The 24,038-nt window shown below is 37.9% G+C and overlaps 1 long non-coding RNA gene across 5 annotated transcripts; it reads left to right on the top strand.

The window, feature by feature from the left end:
• Positions 1-3,218: 3,218 nt before the first annotated feature.
• Positions 3,219-22,143, top strand: LOC118411082. Of its 5 annotated transcripts, none has more exons than XR_004830642.1 (6): positions 3,219-3,672; positions 5,058-5,107; positions 15,590-15,701; positions 19,142-19,265; positions 20,053-20,139; positions 20,752-22,143. It is a non-coding gene; the product is annotated as an uncharacterized LOC118411082 (long non-coding RNA). The 5 variants fall into 5 exon arrangements; XR_004830640.1 differs by having other exon boundaries at positions 3,221-3,672; positions 19,142-19,244; XR_004830643.1 differs by lacking the exon at positions 20,053-20,139 and having other exon boundaries at positions 3,220-3,672; positions 19,142-19,244.
• Positions 22,144-24,038: the final 1,895 nt, after the last annotated feature.

Below are 24,038 nucleotides of genomic sequence, written 5' to 3'. Positions count from 1 at the left end.
AATGACGGATTACAAAGCTATGGATCGGCAACGTCATGTTTGTCTCTCATCATATGATCAGTCGTTTAAAAGGTCGGTCTTCTTTTGTTGTTAAAATTTGGGATGTGTTTTGTATGTGTTTCTAATAACCGGGCGTTACATGGAAAAATATGAGAGTGAGTACCGAAAATACTATTTAACATCTTTGTATGACATTTTGTCACTTCTATTTTTATATATAACCAATACTCTTGATATTGTGCGTGAGCTTATGTTAAAACCATGCGTGATCTTAGGTTGACTTACGTAAGAGAGAATACGAAGAAAGGTATGGATAGGAATTAAGTATAAAGTCTTGCGGCAGACAGATACTACGGATTTGTGTTCGGAGCAAGGTCACATCACATGGATATAGCCACAATGAAGTTATGACTGAAAAAAGAATTGGAAAAGCCTTGGGGAAATCTAAAAAAAAGTGCTGAAGACTTGAGTACTAAGCCTGTAGAGCAATCTTAAGATATACCAAGCAACAGTACTGTCAATACTGTGTGTTGTATAGGAGCGAAACATGGGAAGTATATGCAGCGGATAAAAAGCCCCTGAATGCCTTCCATACAATGTCTGAGAAAAATACGGGGCATCTTATACAGGGACAGACAAACAAACCAGAGAGGAATGGCAGACATAGTGAGAGGAAGAAAGCTAAGGTGTATAATGCATGTCCCAATAATGGGAAATAGAGAACAGCGAAGAAGATAATAGAATGGAGATCTACTTGTGGAGAATAGGGCAGAGGCTTAGTCCAAGGCTAACATGGATGTCAGACGTGGAATAAGTACTACAAGCTCTGGAAGCTCCTGGTATAGAGTCAAAACAGAAGCTCAGAACCATACTAATGTGTAATGTGGACTAGGACGACAAGATGTGCCGCAAATGCACGGTATGAACTTACGTAATAAGTTACGTTTAGTGACCTGCTGTGTTTTAAAATTAAACAGACGACATTTCATTTTATTATACACAGACGGCATACTTAAGCTTATAGCTAACAGTATGCCACTATTCTGTTCATAGTCTCAGAATGTTCTTTTGACTTATCTTTTGGGAGTAAAACGTGTACCTGTCTCTTGTTTATAGAGCCTTTAATTTGTTATATTTGTTATTGGGTCATTGGGACAGCCCACTACTCTTTCTTCGCAGCCAGTGGCTGAATTGTAATGAAGTTACAAAAGGCTAGGCTAAATCAATAGGATCTGTAAACGCAGCCTGTACATATCGTCTAGTGACCTCCAGGTGAATCCATAGGACATTAAGTTTTGAACCGTTCACAGTGGACAGGACCCTCACCCTTTGTGGTTAGTCATGTAGGTTCTTCTCCGTGCAACATCTGTGGCTACCCTTAAACACAAAGTCAAATCTGATGGTGACCCTTTGCATAAGTTAGGTATTCCTTTTTACCCGAATAAAATAAGAAAAGTCGCCGCCATATCAATAGAATTTAAGGAATGACTTCTGGGTCATAGCCCAAACACCTTGATGTTAACGATTACAATCTCGCAAAAAATCAACTAAAAATCTTTTTCGTTATTTGATTTACTACCTTCAGTTGTTTAAGCATTGTTAAATTTGAATTTCTGTAATGACTATTCTTATTTTGGGGATGCTTAATGTGGCATGGTTAATGTTACCTGCATTCATTCTGTTGTAGGAATTATTTTGCATGATGTATGTGTAAAACATGTGTAAAATATGTGTATATTTACCTCAGTTATATGTTTTGTGTGACCCTTAACTGTTCCGTCATGACCTCAATTAAAAACGGCATGCGGACAGATTTGAGCTTTCATGAATAAACAAGGTTCAAACACGCAGGTAAACAGTGCCCCTGTTGAGTGATAAACATCCCGTCTGTTGTAGTAAACACACCATTAGCACAACATGTTCGTGGTTCAAACAGGCGGGTAAACCATACCCCTCTTGGGTGATATACTGTTGTCTGTTGTAGTAAACACACCATTAGCACAACATGTCTGTGATGTAAATAAACAAGGCTCAAACACACAGATAAACAGTGGCCCTGTTGGGTGACAGACACCCCGTCTGTTGTAGTAAACACACCATTAGCACAATATGTTTGTGATGTAAATAAACAAGGTTCAAACACACAGATAAACAGTGGCCCTGTTGGGTGACAGACACCCCGTCTGTTGTAGTAAACACACCATTAGCACAACATGTTTGTGATGTAAATAAACAAGGCCAAAACACACAGATAAACAGTGGCCCTGTTGTTTGATAGACGCCACGTCTGTTGTAGTAAACACACCATTAGCACAACATGTTTGTGATGTAAATAAACAAGGCTCAAACGCACAGATAATCAGTGGCCCTGTTGGGTGATAGACATTCCCGTCTGTTGTAGTAAACACACCATTAGCACAACATGTTTGTGATGTAAATAAACAAGGTTCAAACACACACTGTCAGATAAACAGTGGCCCTGTTGGGTGACAGACACCCCGTCTGTTTTAGTGAACATACCATTAGCACAACATGTCTGTGATGTAAATAAACAAGGCCCAAACACACAGATAAACAGTGGCCCTGTTGTTTGATAGACGCCCCGTCTGTTGTAGTGAACACACCATTAGCACAACAATTGTTTGTGATGTAAATAAACAAGGTTCAAACACGCGGATAAACAGTGGCCCTGTTGGGTGACAGACACCCCGTCTGTTGTAGTAAACACACCATTAGCACAACATGTTTGTGATGTAAATAAACAAGGTTCAAACACGCGGATAAACAGTACTCCTGTTGGGTGATAGACGCCCAGTCTGTTGTAGTAAACACACCATTAGCACAATATGTCTGCGGTTCAAACACGCGGGTAAACAGTGCCCCTTTTGGGTGATAGACGCCCCGTTTGTTGTAGTGAACACACCATTAGCACAACATGTTTGTGATGCAAATAAACAAGCTTCAAACACGTGGGTAAATAGTACTCGTGTTCGGTGATAGACGCCCAGTCTGTTGTAGTAAACACGCCATTAGCACAGCATGTTTGTGGTTCAAACACGCGGATAAACAGTACTCCTGTTGGGTGATAGACGCCCCGTCTGTTGTAGTAAACACACCATTAGCACAAGATGTTTGTGATATAAAAACACATCATGTAGTGTGGAGTTTAATTTGAAATTAGTATCACTTAAGACACATTTAGATTGGAATTCTCATCTTCTTCTCGACAATTCGCCATAAGTGTGTTTTCCCATGACAGACTGAAGACGCCATCATATACTTATATGTGACAATGCCAAATTCAGTTCAGGTCATGCACCATATATATAACGTAGCTTATGAACCAATTTATTGGACATGTTCACTAAGTAGACCTGGTATTTTAGCGCACGGTTGTCAGTTGTCACCGACGACCTTATGCGGCAGATTAATTGGCGTCCAGCTTCAGCTGTGTTTTGTAGTGATCTAATGGGTCCTTTGTGGTTTAGGACGAGTTTTGCAGCTTTCGTGTTGTGCAAACTGTTTTCTTATTACGTATTATAAGTAGTAACGTTATGCCGACAAACTTTTCACTACTTGAAGGACACAAGGACCTAACGTTTACTTGGTGTATTTTATTCGGATTCACTAAGGTGCCAACCCGACTCACCAGGACACCAATCCTAACAGAAGGTCAGCATTGTTTTGGTTCCTAAACATAGGTGTTCTGTAGTTAATGTATTTCTATTTACCTACCAGCATGCGGGTATGAAGTAAGGGTGGCGGATGTATTTAACAGGCAAGAAAGATCAGCCATTTTCTATAATGCACTTTACGCTAATTTTATACGCAGATACATAACTATATGTATCTCTGTCACCTGGATTACTGTTCTCACAACAGTTCAAACATCACGCCCCCCCCCCCCAAGTAACGCACAATATATGGAACAGGTAACAAGATTCGTCCTAGGGTGTGATACTAAGATAGGCATTGCAACAGTTCTACATACATTATGCTATTGACTAGTAAATGAGAGAATCCAACACAGAACCTCTGCCTCATTTCGTAGGACACTAGACACAGGAGTGCCCAAAATGGTATAAACACACCTTCCAGTAGAACAACAGTCGGTACCGAAAATGATCAAAAACAGTAAACTCTATCAAACAGCCAAAACCTAAAGCCAATGCTAAAGGAAACGCTGCCTCTACATTATGTCTTATACAATACCACTCACGACTAGACATTTGATGTCTATTATAGCAAGCGTAGAAACTTGTTTCTGCAGTATTAATTTGTATCTTATGTATTTTAGTGTGAATGTTTGGTAATTTTTCTGTCAAAGGATATTGTTTTTGTGTAAACCAACCCCCAAAACCAATCCAGAAAGGGGAGGGTTCACCCATACAACATGTGCTATTGTAGTATCATACCTTTAACCTCTTTCCTGCTGTGCAACCCTGTAACCAATACCAGTGTGTTCCAAAGAGACTGCCTCAGCAAGGCGAGGGTTAACCCACAATACATGTGCTATTGTAGTATCATACCCTTTAACCTCCTTCTGCTGCATATTCTGGTAGACAGAACAAATTTGGTGCTGATACATAAACAGGCTTGGTGTTAATGTTTATGAAGTCTCTTATGTTATTTTGGTACTGATATTTGTATCGCTTGCAAATAACTTCAAGCACAGACTGTTGACATCTTTCGTTAAAGGAAATAAAAAGACAATAATAAATGTTTTGAACCTTTTTCCGGGGACTTCAGGCACCGTATTATGCGTTTAACATAGACGATGGCCCAATTTATCGGACATGTTCACCAGGTACACCTGGTATTTTAGCGCACTGTTGACAGCTGTCCCCGACGACCTTTTGCGGCAGATTTATTGGCATCTAGCTTCATGTGTGTTTTGTAGCGATCTAATGGGTCCTTTGTAGTGTAGGACGCTCAGTTTTGCAGCTGTCATGTTCTGCAAACTGTGTTCTTATTACGTCTTGTAACGTTTTGCCGACAAACTTTTCATTACTTAAGGGACACAATGATTTAACGTTTACTTGGTGTATTTCATTCAGATTCCCCAAGTAGCCGACCCGACTCACCACGTCACCAATCCCCACAGAAGGTTAGCATTGTTTTTGTTCCTAAACATAGTTGTTCTGTAGTTATTTTTTTTTCTATCTACCTAGCAGCATGCGGGTATGAAGTAAGGGTGGGTAGAACAAGCAAGAAAGATCATCCAGGTTCTATTGTGCACTTTGCGCTAATTTTACTCTCAGATATGTACGTCCTTTTCATCTTTTATTATCTTGCATTGATTTGAGGAATTTAAAGCATTAATAAATGCTGTAATCGTACGTAAACAGACCATATACAGACCATCTCGTATAAACTTGAATGATAAAGACAAACAGTCGGATAGGGCGCAGACACAAGATCTAAGGTAAATGAAAGGAAAATCCTCGGTCCTTCTGGAATGACCTGTGCATCATTGAAATTAAATGTTTTGATAAAATTGTAGCCATATTTTAAACAAGGCATATATTAGGTAGGCTCAATTTTCAAGATATAAAAATGGGTAAAATGCCGTTTCGAAGGAAAAGAATTAAGCTCACGGTATGCATGTCGTCAGATAGCTCATGTTTTCTGCGGCGGGGTCGTCAACTTGCTCGCGAACGAAACATTACAGTCGACTAGGATTTCTTTACATTGTGTGTACCTCTTTATCTAAAGGTTAAAAACCAAGAACGCGAAGACATGATATTAAGTTAGAAGTAAGGGTGTAGACATATCAAGGATCTAATTTGTGTCCCAGGAATCGGAATTCATACAGCAGGAAATTATACAGAGTATAAATCGTTTTTTTAAACATGGCGAATATATTGCTAGAATACGATGTGCTAAAACGTTTGATTAAAAGTAAGGTAACTAACTCATGTCTGAGTTAGGTAAACAGAATCAGAAACAAACTGCATTCGCAGAACCCTGGTACTCTGTCACCTGGATAACTGTTCTCACAACAGTTCAAACATCACGCGCCCCCAAGTAACGCACAATATATGGAGCAGGTAGCAAGGTTTGTCATAGGATGTGATACCAAGATAGGCAGTGCAACAGTGTTACATACATTATGCTATTGACTAGTAAATGAGAGAATCCAACACAGAACCTCTGCCTCATTTCGTAGGACACTAGACACAGGAGTGCCCAAAATGGTATAAACACACCTTCCAGTAGAACAACAGTCGGTACCGAAAATGATCAACAACAACTAACTCTATCAAACCGCCAGAACCTAAAACCAATGCTAAAAGGAAACGTTGCCTCTACCTTATGTCTCATGCAATACAACACATGACTGTACATTCAATGTCTGACATACCAAACGGAGGAACTTCTTTTTGCAGCATAAATCTGTATCTTATGTATTTCAGAGCGATTGTTTTGTAGTTTTTCTGTCAAATGATATTGTATTTGTGTAAACCAACCCTCGAAACTACACTGGGTACTATTATGATGCACATCAAAACATTATAATAGGGGTCTTCTCAAAATTATATTAAACACCGAAATACTTGAAGTTTATATACCTCAAAGTTACTGATGCTGTATTGGTAGTTTTCTTGAAATTGCATCGCTTGTTGTTTTATTTTTTTCTTTCTTGTGTAGTTGTATTATGGCATTTGGTGGAATCAGGAAAGTTCATGTTGCTTCCATTAAAGACCACATGGAGTGCAGATAACAGAAATGTCAAGCTACTTGTGGATCCTAAGAAAGTCAATGTTGATAAGTCTGTTTCTAGATGTTTTGAAAATTTTTCAATCTCTTATAACATTTAGTACGAGCCATTATGTACTGTACTTTTCTTGAAAATGATAGATAGATAGATAATAGCTGGTGATAAAATAATATATTAATATTGCAGAATACGTCAGCTCTACTTTTCTTTACGCCTTAAAGGGTGTATGTGCAAAAACTTTATAATTGGAGAACAGAAACAAAATACACTTTCGTCCTGGACGTTCTATTTGTGATGTGTACTTTGAAACCCGTTTTATACTTCATTATTAAATTAATTTTGCCCATCACCTGGTGGTCAAACTTACAGAAGTTTTTGAATTAAAGGTTTAAAAATCAACAAAAGACTGGTATGAGCTGCACGTAACTTATAGGAAGTCTTTGCAGACTGTATCCAAACGTAGACCAAATGAAGTCAAGGCCTTTATTTAAGTTACATAGCCTCTTCATCTACTTTACTGCTATTTAACCCATTAACCCGGTTAACCCATACTACGTGTTTTATTGTTGCAGTATAATACCTTTTACCTCTTTCAGTCGTGCGGTCGACACATAAGTGGATAGATGAATATACACAATTGCAACATCATTTTGGTTCATACTTTCTAACAGCGCAAGACATGACACTCCCTTCCTGTATGTAGGCGTCACTTGGTGGTCATGCATGAAGTAATTTAAGCTCTGTGGTACATGAAAGTATACAGTGTCAAGAATGGACCAATGAATTCTGACTTAAGCACACACTTTTACGATTTGTTGCAGAAAGATTTGTACAAAGACATAATTCACAAAGCAGTATTTGTTTTATAGAGAAAGTGACCAGAAGAAGTTAAGAATTGTGATGAATTACCTCAAGGGATGTAGTCCAACGAGGGATGCGGGTTGTAGACTCATGATACGTTTCAGTGTCATATTCAACAAAACTCACTTGTCTTAGATTAAATTGGCTAGTTGATCTACATAATGATTTTTCCAAGGAAATCGTCGGCCGGGTATATCAAGTTTTCTCTGCACGATTAATCGGGTTGTTTACTAACATTTACAATCATTAAGACATTTACAATCATATTGTTTTCCTGCCTTCTGATTTACCTAATACATTCTGAGCTCAAAAAAGCCATGATCGATTAGAGATTTGTAATTAACGTTGTTCTGCACTCAAAGATGGGAGTTCGTCAATAATAACTGGATTAGATTAGATTCTGTATCATCATAATCCCATCCAACATGTGTTTATGTGTTGTGCGCCCATGTGTTAACTGCGGTATCACGTAGTATAAATCTTAAAAATCTAAATTCCTCACTTTTTCACAGCTGGCAAATATTACGGCGCAGAGGACAGGATAGATTCTCAAGGAACCATTCGTATTTTGATAAAAGTAACTTTTCGAAAATAGACTCTAACATTGCGACAAGGACACATTGTCAGTGATGACCCAGGGGTCACTGGGAGTTCTGGTCTTAATCACCAGACAGCCTAACACGGGCGACCTAGCCGAGGTAATACCCCGGGTAGTGACCACGTGTCCTTTTAAGGCCCCGAACCACATCCCCTCTCCCTCCTCTGATTTTTCGCTACAAGCTCGGGGTACTTTAGCCTTTCCCGTTCATTGGCCTCTTTACTGGCTCAAAATTGTCGGCGAGCAAAATGTCACCACTGAGTTAATATGACACATCTTTCTGATTTATTGGCGTCTGGCCCAAGGCGTGTTTTGTGGTACAGGACGCGAAGTGTAGCATAATGAGGGAGATTGGCTTACGTTACCGCTCCGCGGTTTTTACTAACAGTGTTTTTGAGTCATGCGGAGAATGGAAGTTTTATAGCTATAACTGCTAACGTTTTGGTAAGAAATGTTAATGATGACGCCGGTTGGCTCTGAGAAATTCTGTCATGCCGATAGTGATGTTCCCTGGGACTGTTTTTTTTTACGTCATTGTTTGGAGACCAGACAAAAAAGTGAAACTCTAGAAACTTTGGAACATATCAAAGGTTCCCATGAGGTGTACTTGTTTTGTATTGTCCATTTTTGTATCGAAAGCTAAACACATCTCTTGAGCATGCCTTTCGTCGCTTAGTAAGTTTAAATAGCACACTGAACTGCCTTTATGTGTGCACTGTCCTGACTTACAAGGTTAACTGTCCGTTCAGAAAGTTGGCATTGTTCTGTTAACTTCAGTCCATTGTTCTTTTTCTCTTATATAATTTGTATACCTTCCTCGATACAGGCAAAGATTAGTGGGAGTAAAATCTAATACCTAAGCAGAAAAAATGTAGCAGAGTAGTACTGTGCATTCATATCAAACGCTACTCTGAAATCAGGTATGAAGGAAATGATAAGGATCAAGCACCCCCCAAACAGTACACCCAGCAAAAGTAGAATGCTTCGATTACAAAAAAAAAAATAACAAGAAATGAAGAAATAGAGTCAAGTATTCGACCCGTTTTTGTTTGTTGCATTCTTTTCAAACATTCAAAACATTTGTGAAGTCTATCTGAGGTAGGTAATTTGTAAACAATTTGTAACTTGTCCTTACAATTTTGTCCGTATTCAACGCTATCCAGACTGTTTTTTAGTTTTTGTTTTGCTTTCCCTGGCCGGGGGGGGGGTGCTCATACGGCCCCCTTAGTGATTTCAAAGGCTTACTGTACGAACACCAAAGTGTCAAGAATTGATATGCTCGTCAAGTTTTATAATTCCTGAAATTTGTATATCATCGTAACGTAATATGACGTAATTATGACGTGATCAAGTGATTCTTCGCTTAAACGGGGAATTCTCAAATTACCTAAATATTTCACACAAAAAGTTGCCAATAAAGTTTTCTTATTAACATTGTAATGTTATAAGACTTCTGCTGTCAAAAGCCGACGCAACGACGTCAAATATAGCGTCATAAAATGGCGTCATCTGTAGTTTGGCCTTCCGCCAATTAAAATGTCTTTTTTCAACACTTAATGCTAAAATCCCTTTAAAATGGATTTAAAAAGTTCATATGAATGTTATCTGTAAGAAAATACCAAGTGTTGTTTTAACATTGCGATATTTTCCATTAGGTATTCAGTAAACATCAATCATGGAGCATATTTTGTAAAAGCTCAAATCATGACAACTCTTTTTTCAATGTAGGTGTTTCTGAGAAATTTAAGCTGTGTGGTACATGAAGGTTACTCTTCAAGCAGAGGTTGAGTCGCGTGGGTATAGTAATACTCGGAAAAATTACACTGGTGCTCCTCTTACCTTTGCCTCAAATCGAAACGGCATAAGCTTATTAAATCTAATCACTTTGACACATTCATCACTAGGTGCTTAGTTCTCGACGGGGGTTAGGAGTTTCTGCCCGCGCCGCTGGTGTTTTCTATCTGCCGTTCGAGCAAACAACACCCCATAACATCGGTTGTGGCTCTGTCTTGATGCGTCAAAACAAGCTATTATTTGTATCCCTATGTTCTGGAAAAGTTGGAAAACCACTTGTAGGCACAATCAGATGTTCAACAGAAGTTAAAAACGAGATTTGTCCAGTCAAAGTTGACCTTCTAAAACTCAGGCTTCACACACTGCCGGCGCGCGGCCGTTTTGAGATACCCGCATGGCCGCTTTTTCTGATTTATTGGCGTCTGGCTGTGTTTGGGTGGTGTTTTAAATCGATTCCTTTGTGGTGCAGGACACTAAGCGTAACGTATTTAGGTAGATCATTATTTTATGTATTACTGCCAGTTGTCTGGAGATCTGCTAAGAAATGAGGCCTTATAGCTTTTACTGCTAATATTTTGCTAAGAAGCGTTCGAGGTGACGCCGGTTGGTTCTGAGGAGTTTAGTCGTGCCGACAGTGATGCCGTCAGGACTATCTCATTGTGTTAGCGTTTGAAGACTTAAAGTCACTTCGTACGGAATGTTAACACAGAATAATTAGAATATTTAGAACTTAGCATAGCTTCACCCTGAAGTGCACTTGTTCTATTCTGTACTTTTGCATTTGAAGCAAAACACATCTCTTCAGCAGGCATTACGTCACTTAGAAAATTTGTTTACCTCAAATGGCACACAGACATGCGTGTATGTTCGTGCTGACCTGACTCACAAGGTCGTCATTCCGTTCAGAAAGCCAACATTGATTTGTTTCCTTCACATTCTATGTTCTATTTCTGTACTGTATACCTTGTGTGCTACGGCAAAAAAATAGAGAAACTAAAATCTAGTACCAAGTCAGAAATAATAACACTTTGCATGTATACTTAAGACCAAATTGAAATCAACTTTAAGGAAAATGAAAAAAATCAGTCATCCTCCAAACAGTACACTCTGTAAACGTGTATGGTAAGATTACAAAATAAATAGCATGAAAAAATAGAGGTCAGTTTCACGACTCGTTTGTGTCAGGTGCCTTTTATTCAAACATTTGAAACCTTTGTGACAATCTATTCGAAACGAGCAGTTTTTTTAAACAATGTATAATATTTCTTTCCTTACTATTTTCTACCATATTCATACGTGTTAGAATATTCATAACACCAAATGCATTATTGGTATCTGGTTACTAACTGCTGCACCATTTGCTTTAACATAACGAGATATTATGTAATTCGGGGACTGGACTGGGAAGAGGCCAATTTACACATTCCTATCATGTACCGAAAGTTGTGTCTGCCAGCTTCCCACAGAAAGAAACTTTGAACATATAAGTAGCAGACACCTAAGTTCTACACCTACTAATTTTATGAGGGCAATAAATCGAATTTACAACAGTGAAAACACATGTCCTTAAATCGTTCTAAACAAAGAGATAATAACATTTCTCAACATGCATATACGTACCGACATGTTCAATCTTTCCTTTTTGAAAGCACAACATTCATGTACGACCTTCTTCTACAATTTGTGAAGTGCACCCAAAACATATGCTTAGGCACGTCGATGTAGGTTAGACATCCAGGTAATAAGATACGCCAAAAATAGTTACTCAAGCAACTGGATATGGTTTTGAAACGGTCAGACGTTTCGGATAGAATCCACTATCCTTCGTCAGTGACACTGAAGTGATCTGGAAGAAACAGGTCTTTTATACTCTACCTATGAATGAAGACAATTTCAGATGTCCAATAGGAAAGGTTGTTAGACAATTCAGAGTGGTGACAATTTGGATTCCAAAGAAAACAAAGCTAAGCCAAAGTCAAGCTGAAGACAATTTGATTTTCATAGGATAGCAAGGCTAAGACACAGTTAATGCAAATGAGTCAATTAACTCCTGTTGTTTTAGTTACAGGAGCTAAAAGTTTTGTTGGCGCGGGGGGGGGGGGGGGGGTAATGCTATGTCCCAAGTGCCGGAAAGTTCCATTCGCAGCCCCCCTTTTCTGTTGAGGGGGGGAATGGATATTCCCCCAAAAATGGGCCCTCTAAAACCCCGTTCAAACCAGCGGCCTTCACGGTCTAAGATGTCGGTAAACTGGAGGTTGAAAGAAAGTCCTTGGTTGTGTTCCAGGGGGGTAAAAAAAACAAAAACCGTTGGCCTTCGGTTTGCGAATCTCTAGACTAATTCATACGTGTTTTGGGACGCGATACTGATAAATTGCAACGAGCTCGAGCGTCACGCCAGTCTTTTATGTAAACAGCTGCAGTAGGCACAAACAACTACGGAATTTTGCTGGACTTGAGTCAAGCATTCCACTTTGGCTTAACTTTGTTTTCTTTGGAAACCAAATTGTCTTCAGTCTGAATTGTCTAACAACCTTTCCTATTGGACATCTGAAATTGTCTTCATTCATAGTTAGAGGATAAAAGACCTGTTTCTTCCAGAACTCTTCAGTGTCCCTGACGAAGGATAGTGGATTCTATCCGAAACGTCTGACCGTTTCAAAACAATATCCAGTTGCTTGAGTAACTATTTTTGGCACATATGCTTAGGCAATTGTAATTTTTTTTTCATCAACTGGCGGCCGAACTTTTAAACATGTTAAGATAATATTGAAACATATTCACTGCAGAGATGAGCCCCACGTGAATTACACAAAGTATTCGCAGACTCTAGCCAAACGCAGTCAAACCCCCTGAACAGAGACCGAATATCGTTCACTCTTCAAACCCCCCTCTCCCCCCTGAATGGAGACCGAATATTGTTCACACTTGCCTGTAAGTTATGTCAAGTCAAATCATTTATTGTTTCTCCACATGAGTGATATTTAGATAGGTCAAAATGTCGTTTGACAGGTCATGTTTTCTGCGGCAGGGGTGGTCAGTTTTTTTGTTTTTTTTCGTGAACGGAAAATCTAAGGCCACTGTTTGCTTTTAAGTATTTCTGTGTTGTGGTGTTCTTCCCACTCTCACCTTTTTTATTAAGGAAACAAAAATAAAGGTAAGATGGCGACGGGCTTATAGCAAAAAATATTATGCTATCGCCACCGTAGCTCGAAGACAGAATTAAACTGAGGAATGTGCATGAACAAAATACCGGACCGATAAGCGATTGTCTTTTTTTGGTCTTTAATTGTCTTTTTTTCTAAGAACAAAAACCTTTACTCCCAACACCAGCAGGCATTTCTGGGTGGTCACAGATGAAGTAATTAAAGCTATGTGCTACATAAACGTGCGAAATGTTTAATTTGGACCATAGAATTATCATATTACGATTTGTAGTAAACTTGCAAAGAAATAGTCCTTAAAGTATTACATGCGTAATATCACCGTCAGAAAGAGCCGAGAAGAAGTCAAGAAATGAAGTGCTAGATGTTGTTTACCTACCTACCTACCTAGTCCCTTGACCTCCAGGTCGTTGGGAGGACAAGGTAGACATGAAGATCGCTATTTGCTGTTGTTTACTTATTTTTAAAGGATGGCCTTGATAATATTGTGCTTTCATAGTGGTACAAATAGTCGTCAGTGAGATTTCATTTCTCGCAGACAAGAATTTACATGTTTTCGGTGCCCATTCGGCTGACGCAGATAAGAGTCAGTCAATACTTCTATCTTCTGCATCTGCAGAAAAGAAGGTATAACTTTGCCTTCTGCAAGTTCGGAATATAACTCTTCCAGTACCTGACGCGGTTATTGTTTTCTTTCTTTCTTTCTTTCTTTATTCTTTATTTCAGGTTAAATAGAAACCGATAATTACACAAAAGATACATACATATACATTAAAAACCTCTATATGTACAGTAAGCCATAACAGTTTCGAAAGAACGTGTTTCTGTATAACAAGTCTGAAGACAGTAAGTGTTTGACAGTAGTGTTATTGGAGGTCATTAATCTTTGCAGGAAAGAGTAACAAGCCCTCCTTCGCCTAGTTTAAAACACGGTACTGGCGCTACATCGTCGTGGAAGATTCATAATAAATCCGGAAACAGTTATTGTAAGCGACCCTGCACTTAGAAAGGGCACCCGCACTGACAGAGTTCAATAACTGCACGCCATATTTTTGGCAACAGTACGCCATAAACAAGTTTTTCCTAACAGGTGGAGAACAAAGGAAGAACTTGCGATTTATACAATTGGCACGACTATACAGACTCTTCAGCTGCGCACGTACACAGTCGTCATTGCTAAGCGTAGGATTTAAATGTATACCCAGATAAACAAATGAGGTCACATATTTCAGAATTGCACCATAGAGTCTTACATGAGGTGGTGGATACAGAAGTAATAGACGAGCACATGGAAAATACATACAACATGTTTTAACATTAGCTGTTTTTTTCCCGAAGGCAGGACCGTATCCTATCCTTACTAGCCCACAGCTAACGAATGTTACGGTGCAGAGGACTGAAAAGATTCTCCAGGGACCAGTGGTATTTTTAACACGAACTACTTTAGAATGTCCTCTAACCATGCCACAAGGACATCTCATCAGACAAACCCCAGGGTCACTGGCTGTTTCGGGTCTTTAATTACCAGACAGCTTCACACGGGTGACCTAGCCGAGGTTGATCAATACTCCGAGTAGTGTCCAAGTGGGCTTTAGGGTCTAAAGACACCCCGACACCACCACCACCACCACACACCCCTTCCCTAGTCTGGCTTTCCACCACAAGCTCAGCGTACGTCAGCCTTTTCGGCTCATTAGCGTCTAATGGCTTAGAAATGATCGGCGAGCAACATGTCACCACTGACTTAATGTAACACCTGATTTATTGGCGTCTGACCCCAGGTGTGCGTTTGTGGTGTCTTAATTTGAGTCCTTTGTGTACAGGACACGAAGCGAATCTTAACCAGGCGATTAGGCTAAAATACCGTCACGCATGTTTTGCTAACGGTGGTCTGGAGGTTTGTGGAGAATAGAATGCATTAGCTGCTAACGTTTTGCCAATACAATACTTGGTCATATACGTCTATAACCATCTTTACACCATGAATGTGAACTGCTGAAATGGTAGATACGGCTGAGAATCACACTTCAAACTTGGAAAGGTAGAAACCTAACTCTATTTTAAAAAGATACTGTCTTAAAATCCCTTGCCCTTTTCGAAATAATCTTTAACATGTCTATTATTGTTACTCAAACCTGGTTGATTTTACGTGCAATTTGAAACACTTAAAGATTATTTGAATTTCAGAATATAGAATTTTATTAACATATGCAACAACAACAAAAGTACCACATGACAAAAAAAGTTATAAACTCATGCTATGTAAGTTATAGTTACTGAAACAAATGTCTTTAATATATCCAGAGCATCTTTTATAAACGTTTTTCAGCATTATGTTCGTATTGTGGATTATATAAGTTCACGTATCAACTTGTTCTTTCAACTTCTAGTCTGTTGTACTTAATACCTCGCAACAACTGTACTGTTTAAAACCATCCTTTCTATTTTTTACAGTTTATAACAGGCAACAAGGCTAAGTGGGCCCAGTGACGCCGATATGATGTCTGCGGAACAAGGCACGAATCAACACAGTCGACCCCTTATTCAAGCATTCCGTGTGACCCAAGTATTGACCCTTATCTAAACGTTAAAGCGTTTGTCGCACGAAATGCCTCTTCTTTGATTTATCGTCCTAGTAATGATGATAGATGTGCTGTTTTTTGTAAATTACTCCAGACTCTCATCTTACTCACATAGCTCAGCTCGCTCCAACTGAATATGTAATCAGTAAGGACAAAGTACGGAAATGATAGCCACTACATGTTCCTAACTTGTGACATGAATGGTTAGTATACCTCCAAGATGTACATGATATATTACATTGTCTCAGTGAAAACGTCACGCGGCTGACCTTAGGTCACACATGGGCTGGATAATTGGCGCCTCGCTCCAGGCGTCCCTACAAGAGATCTGTTGTTTACATCAGATGTGGAAGGTCATTTGTGATTATGGTGGTTAGAAGTATAGCTGTCTAGTCTTAAAGAATGTATACAGCGTACGGCATTTAAGTGGTATATATTTATTTGATGCTGTTTTTGAATTTTTTTAATATAAATTCACTTTGACTACTTGCGTTATATTACCACCTCTTATCTGTAGACTTATGTTCTACTCTTAGTCTAAGAAAAATTCATATGACTCAGACAATATTTTTCTTTTCCTTCGAGAGGCACACAAAGTTTCAAGTCTGACGTGATAACACATGCAAAGAAAAAAAAAAACATTTTGCATTTTGAGTATCATAAGACTCCATTACATTAGGCACAGATAGCTTTCAACCTGACAGCCGCAGTGTCTCTTAAACATGTTCTCTTTCCACGAACGTTTTAAAAATACCTACGTAAAAAATTTGGACTGCTCTCTGATACAGACGTTCAATGTACCTGGCGACGATCTGTTCATGTTCCACATATTGCCACAAGGTCGAACAAGTCAAGCCCTAATTTCACTTGTTATATTTCTTTGAATTTATATATTTTGTATTGTGAACTAAGGTATATTTTACTCCTAGCTGTTACTATAAGTACCATTATATCCCTAGTTATTTACTTTTTGTGTGCATTTCGTTTATAACGGAAAAGGACACGCAGATGTTAGCAATCATCTGTTTTGTCTCTTCTTTTATTGTAATGTTGATCGTACATTTCAAGAAACAAATAAACAAATACGTTTAACTTTGTATTGTGTCATCTTAATGTCTATTTTAAGAGGAAATTTGCCAATTATTCACGTAGTGTGTACACTTAAACATGAATGCCTTGAAATAGCAATTATACTTGAATAGCCTTATACGTGTCTATACTTGTCATTTCTATATCTTCATCTGCACACAGGCATGCTGATTATTAATAGTATACTTGCAAAACTTTCAAGTATGAAAAAATCTCAGCTGATTATGTTTTAGATATTGAGATCCATTTAAAGGCAAACTAACAAAACGATTACTCTTGCACAGCTACCGATGAATTATAAATGTCAGCATATTGTTTTATTTTGACTTTTTTACTGTTCCTAAAGTACGAAAAAAATGGGTAATACTGTGTGCAATGTAAAACCCACATACATCAGCCAATGCTTTTCCAACATCATACTGTAATTATACATATACTTTCTGCAAGCATAAGTATGTTATGAAACAGAGCGAAGAACTATAGTGTTAAGAACACTCTCTTACATAAGTAGACTGGTTCAAAGTGATTTGGACTTTAGTTTGAAAGCTTTATTACCCAAAAAGCCAGGGTGGGTAGGATTTCGTAAGGATCAGTTCGGTACCTGAAATAGAACATTTATGTAGGCCTATAACCTTCAAGTATTGACCAGATTATCTTTTTTTTATATATGTATTGCAATGTTCTTTTTTTACGATTGTCTTATTTTCAGAAATGTCAATATCATTGATAATAAAAGCTAAAGGTGTAACTATTTCAGATAATAACTTCTGTTTACAGCTGTTGTTATAATAACCTTACGGCAAGCACCCTAACGTAACACGGTCTTTCCCGTAAAATATATCACGGCGCAGCGTCGCTCGTTCCCAGACGTTAGCCAGGTCTTTATGAATGTCTTCTAGACAATCCAAAAAACATTTTCCCCTTAGACAGGTTCATTTGTCAAGAACAGTATCCTCAGCTTTACCTTAACACAAGAGCTAATGGTATAAATGAATATATAACTCTGTTTATAGCTATACCGTAGCTTCAAGAAGCCATATAGGCCCAATGGCGTAACTAAGATTAGAGTGTAACAGCCTTACCACATGTATACCTGATGGTAAAACAATAAAGCAAATCAAAAGCAAAAACACCTGCAAGTTTTTGTACAGTACAATAGTGCAGGCACAGGTCAAGGAACCAATCTGCTGTACAAATGGTAATCCATATCTCCAACTAAAACGCTGGCATGGGAATATATATTTAGATTGTTTTAAGAGGACACAGATCTGTAATGACACTAAGTATTAAATTGGGTATCAAAGATGAAACTGTATATTTGATGCAACATGTGCACTATGTAGCAGTGGAAGAATAGGTGACTATGAACATATTTTCTTTAGATGTGAAGTGAAAGACTGTGTAACTTTTGCAAATATATCAACACATATGGACCTATGCCTAGCATAAAAAAATCACTTTTCATGAGATTTCGGAAGAATTAATCATCTAATAACATCTAAAGAGCCGAAAATAGAACATTTACTGTTACTGTGGCTTTATGGGCCATCTCAAAAACTTGGATCTGGCATAAAAAAGACATACACTTGTACATAAATAACCTCTCAATGTATTTGAAAAGGACTTCCAAGAACGGACGTACCTTAGTGGACTGACTATTGATAATTTGGGATGAACCTTGCCTATTGTTAGACTATATGTGTAATCATAGTGTTGTAACAGATTGTACATATTCCTAGGACTTAGACTTCCCAATATTTTGACAAATGTACTACATGTATCTCTGTCTTTTCTGACTGTTAAACTACCCATGTGCTGCATGAGAAGTTACCCATGGACTTTGTTCAGACACACCAGTTTATGTTATCCCTCCATGTGCAGTATAGTACTAGACTATAGAAAAGCTTGTCACTTGTCTTAGTTTCTTAGCATTTGTATTTTTGATTAAAAACAACAGCAACTGTGCATTGTACCGTTACTACATTTATGTTTTGAGTGGGGAAAAGTGCCCAGATTCAGTATCATAAAACTACTACAATGTGTGGTGCTTTGTCTATTAATGCTAAACATTTCAAACCCACGCTAGTATAAAATTGTTGACGATAATTGTACACATATTGCGTCCGTAGAGACTCCATTATCCCATGTGTAAACCGTGCTTCTGCCGGGTGACAGACGTCCTGTCTGTTGTGGCGGACACAACACTAGCACTTCCCTACTGTGATGCAATTATTTCGTTAATGTCATATCTGATATACAAGTAAAGTTCTAGGGCAGTAAACTATAGGTATAAGAGTACTATTTGATGTACATTTTCTTTTTTCTTTCTTTTTAGGCTTCCAAAATCAACATGCCAACGAGACTCTATAGCCTACATACCTGCTGTAAAGTTTACACAATCGCAAACCGGAGCATGGCTCGTACTACTTTTTGGAAAGGTGTGGCTCTCTCCTAACACGGTACCTCCATTTAACGTCCTACTTAAAGAGTGTCCCTAACCGAAGCCAGGTACTGATTTTAACCTGAGTGAAGTGAGGAAAACCGTGTATAGTGCATTCCTCAATAACACAAACTCGGGACCTCTCTGTCCTATGCCAATTACCTTGGCCAACCACGCTTGAGCTACGCCACGCGATCCCATTAGTACCGTCCATGTAATAAATGCTGATTTGCAAATGAAAAAAAAAACTACTAGTTGATGATTTTGACTTGCAATTTGATACACTTAAAGCTTTTTTTTAATTTTAGAATATAGAATTTTTCTTATTATATGCAACAACAAGAAAAGTACCATATGACACGAAAAATATAAATGTACATGCTCGTATAAACGAAAACCTGGCTCTGCTATGTAATAATTCATATTGCTTCATCATGAAAAACGGTAGGAACGTAAAAAAGGTATTTCTTCTTTGAACACGAGAGAACACAAAAGTACAACAGTATCCATATTGTTTTTTAATCTTATCTTAATTCTTTTTTTTTTAGTATAAATTGTCGACGTATAAACGCAAAGTGGTCTTCAAATTCAGTTCAATAACAGCTCCAAGCCAAAGAAACAAGGATCCGTCCTCAACAAAGGTTCAAGGTCACTCCAGGTTAATATAGCACTATCCTTTTGGAGAAGAGTCATCAACAACTGTCACAAAACGTATTGAACAAAATTTCATTAAAATTTAATATGTAACATTTACAGGAATCCTAGGTGAAGGTCTAAAATCATTTTTGTTTTATAATTTGTTGCAGAATTCAAAATTCTGTGGAGCCTATCAGATTGCAGCCATCGATGGGATTAGGAGCTGGCGAGCTTGACCTCGAATCAAGAGTAGACAGGTCATGGAGAAATGTTATAATGATTAACATTGAAACGAATTCAGATTGAAAAACGAAGAAAACATAATCATATCATTTTTTTTCTTTCGAATTTGACATAAGAACGAACTACCTTTATGTTTTTTACACGTATATGTAGATGTTCATTCTTTTCAATTATCAAATTGTTTTACTGTAATGATTCTATCATTCACTCCAATAACGTGTCATAACGAAAAAGTAGTATGACCAGAGAGGAAATATAAACATTAGCGTTGACTGACTCCTCTGGAAAATTCCCCGATTTGGGAGCTTACTGCGCGACAAAAATCTCCTCTGGTAGCAAACCTTCCCTGGCGATTTTTTTCTCCCTATTAAAGCCAGCGTAGTCAGTCTTATAAAGACTTAATATTGTTGATAGATAGATAGATGTTATGTAAGTTATAGTTACTGAAACAAATGTCTTTAATATATCCAGAGCATCTTTTATAAACGTTTTTCACCATTATGTTCGTATTGTGGATTATATAAGTTCACGTATCAACTTGTTCTTTCGACTTCTAGTCTGTTGTACTAAACACCTCGCAACCACTGTACCGTTTAAAACCATCCTTTCTATTTTTTTTTTTACAGTTTATGACAGGCAACAAGGCTAAGTGGGCCCAGTGACGCCGATATGATGTCTGCGGAACAAGGCACGAATCAACACAGTCGACCCCTTATTCAAGCATTCCGTGTGACCCAAGTATTGACCCTTGTTTAAACGTTAACGCGTCTGTCGCACGTAATGCCTCTTCTTTGATTGATCGTCTTAGTAGTGATGATAGATGTGCTATTTTTTGTAAATTACTTCAGACTTTCATCTTAACCCCATAGCTCAGCTCGCTCCAACTGAATTGTTATCAGCGGACTAAGCACGGAAAAGATAGCCATGACTTGTTCCTAACTTGTGAAATGAATTGTTTGTGCACCTCCCAGATGTATGTGATATATCACATTGTCTCAGTGAAAACGTCACGCGGCTGACCTTAGGTCACAGCTGGGCTGGATAATTGGCGCCTCGCTCCAGGCGTCCCTACAAGAGATCTGTTGTTTACAACAGATGTGGAAGGTCCTTTGTTATCATGGTGAAGAACCAATTCCATCCCATATTAGTACATGTGGATATGCTACAATACAGAGTCCTGTGCAGTTATCTAGAGCTCTTTGATTGGATAACATTTCAAGTTACAAACACGATCATTACAGCCAGAGAAAACTCGATGTTTGGATTTATAAGACTCTCAGTTGGTGTTACGAGATGTTTTGGCATAGGTCATCATGTACACAACCCTGGTTAGAAGTATAGCTGCCTAGTCTTAAAGAATGTATACAGCGTACGGCATTTAAGTAGTATATATTTATTTAATGCTGTTTCTGAATTTTTTAGATGTAAATTCACTTTGACTACTTGCGTTATATTACCACCTATTGTCTGTAGACTTATGTTCTACTCTTAGTCTAAGAAAAATTCATATGACTCAGACATTTCACAATATTTTTCTTTTCTTTCGAGAGGTACAAACAAGTTTTAAGTCTGACGTGATAACACATATAAAGACTCATTTACATTTGGCACAAAATAGCTTTCAACCTGACAGCCGCAGTGTCTCTTAACACATGGTCTCTTTTCAACGACAGTTTTTAAAATACCTACATAACAAATTTGGACTGCTCTCTGATACAGACGTTCAATGTACCTGGCGACGATCTGTTCATGTTCCACATATTGCCACAAGGTCGAACAAGTCAAGCCCTAATTTCATTTTGTTATATTTCTTTGAATTTATATAATTTGTATTGTGAACTAATGTATATTTTACTCCTAGCTGTTACTATAAGTACCATTATATCCCTAGTTATTTACTTGTGCATTTTGTTTATAACGAGGAAGGACACACAGAGGTTAGCAATCATCTATTTTGTCTCTTCTTTCATTGTGATGTTGATCGTAAATTTCAAGAAACAAATAAACAAATACTTTTACCTTTGTATTGTGTCATCTTAATGTCCATTTTAAGAGGAAATTTGCCAATTATTCACGTAATGTGTACACTTAAACATGAATGCCTTGAAATAGCAATTATACTTGAATAGCCTTATACGAGTCTATACTTGTCATTTCTATATCTTCATCTGCACACAGTCTAGTTATGCTGATAATTAATAGTATACCTGCAAAACCCTTCAAGTATGTAAAACTCTCAGCTGATTATGTTTTAGATATTGAGATCCGTTTAAAGGCAAACTAACAATACGATTACTCTTGCACTGCTACCAATAAATTGTAAATGTCAGGATATTGTCTTATTTTGACTTTTTTTACTTTTCCTAAAGTACGAAAGAAATGGGTAATACTGTGTACAATGTAAAACCCACATACATCAGCCAATGCTTTTCCAACATCATACTGTAATTATACATATACTTTGTGCAAGCACAAGTATGTTATGAAACAGAGCAAAGAACTATAGTGTTAAAAACACTCTCTTACATAGACTGATTCAAAGTGATTTGGAATTTAGCTCGAAAGCTTTTTTACCCAAAAAGCCAGGGTGGGTAGGATTTCGCAAGGATCAGTTGGGTACCAGAAATAGAACATTTTTGTAGGCCTATAACCTGCAAGTATTGACCATATTTTCTTTTTTTTTTAATATGTATTGCAATGTTCTTTTTTTACGATTGTCTCATTTTCAGAAATATCAATATCAGTGATAATAAAAGCTAAAGGTGTAATTTTCTCAGATAATAACTTCTGTTTCCAGCTGTTGTTATAATAACCTTACGGCAAGCACCCTAACGTAACACGGTCTTTCCCGTGCAAGATATCACGGCGCAGCGTCGCTTATTCCCAGACGTTAGCCAGGTCTTTATGAATGTCTTTTAGACAATTCAAACCACATTCTTTTATACGAAATGGATTTATAGTTGCCATAAGCACCTTACGGTCAATGTTACAAGCGGTAAACACTGTGAGACGTTGTTATGACAGTAGCGCCTGATTTTGTGGCTCGGTAGTCAATGGGCACAATACCCTTTGTAATTTTTTGGTTATGAAGAAAAATTAAAAAAGAATGACATTCTATGCATGATATATAATCTTGTTTTTGGCGGTTTAATTGGGATTGTGTCTACTTAAAGTCCCGTGTGAGGATTACCGTATCTAGTGCATTAAACCCGCTGTACTTAATGCTTACGGCTTGTTTATTTAGCGGCACGGGCCGCTAATTCGCAGTGGTTCAATTTTTTTAGGAAAAGACAAACAAAACATGGAATGAAAATGTTACTGCATATTTCGAATGAAAAGGACTGCTGTCTGAATGAAATTGGATTGCTCACCTTTGTACTCAGCGTTGTCAGTACCAAACAAAACCGCGTAATCATTCAGAGGAAGATCACTAAAGAAATCTGGGCTATGTTATGGCTCGTGTTATATCAATATTTGTGTGTCTAAAATTGAAGCATTGAGAACATGCAATACTACTGCAGCCAATGATTCTCTGCCAGGTTGTTTCTCTACCAGTCATTACTTAATTATCCTTCCGGTTTGGAGTAATAAGACTTTTTTTAGTACAACAAAACTGAAATCGTTCATCTAATTTTCTACATACGAACCTGCATTGAGAATGTTTATACGTTGTCTTGGAACCCATCAGAACGAAATGTCAATGGTAGGAAACTAAAGTCTAGACAGTTTACACTAGCCAAATTTATCAGGTGCTGTTACGGTGCAACTTTCCCATTGACTCACCATCAAAATCACGTCTCTAACCAAAACTAGGTGCTAATTTAAAACTGAGTGGCGTTAGGAAATTGGTTTAATTACCAAGTGCACACGCTTTAAAAAAATAATCACAATATTAGATACCTAAATCACTAGC

This window comes from Branchiostoma floridae, chromosome 1 (assembly GCF_000003815.2).
Source record: "Branchiostoma floridae strain S238N-H82 chromosome 1, Bfl_VNyyK, whole genome shotgun sequence".
Lineage (NCBI taxonomy): Eukaryota > Metazoa > Chordata > Leptocardii > Amphioxiformes > Branchiostomatidae > Branchiostoma > Branchiostoma floridae.
This window is presented reverse-complemented; position numbering and strand designations above follow the sequence as displayed.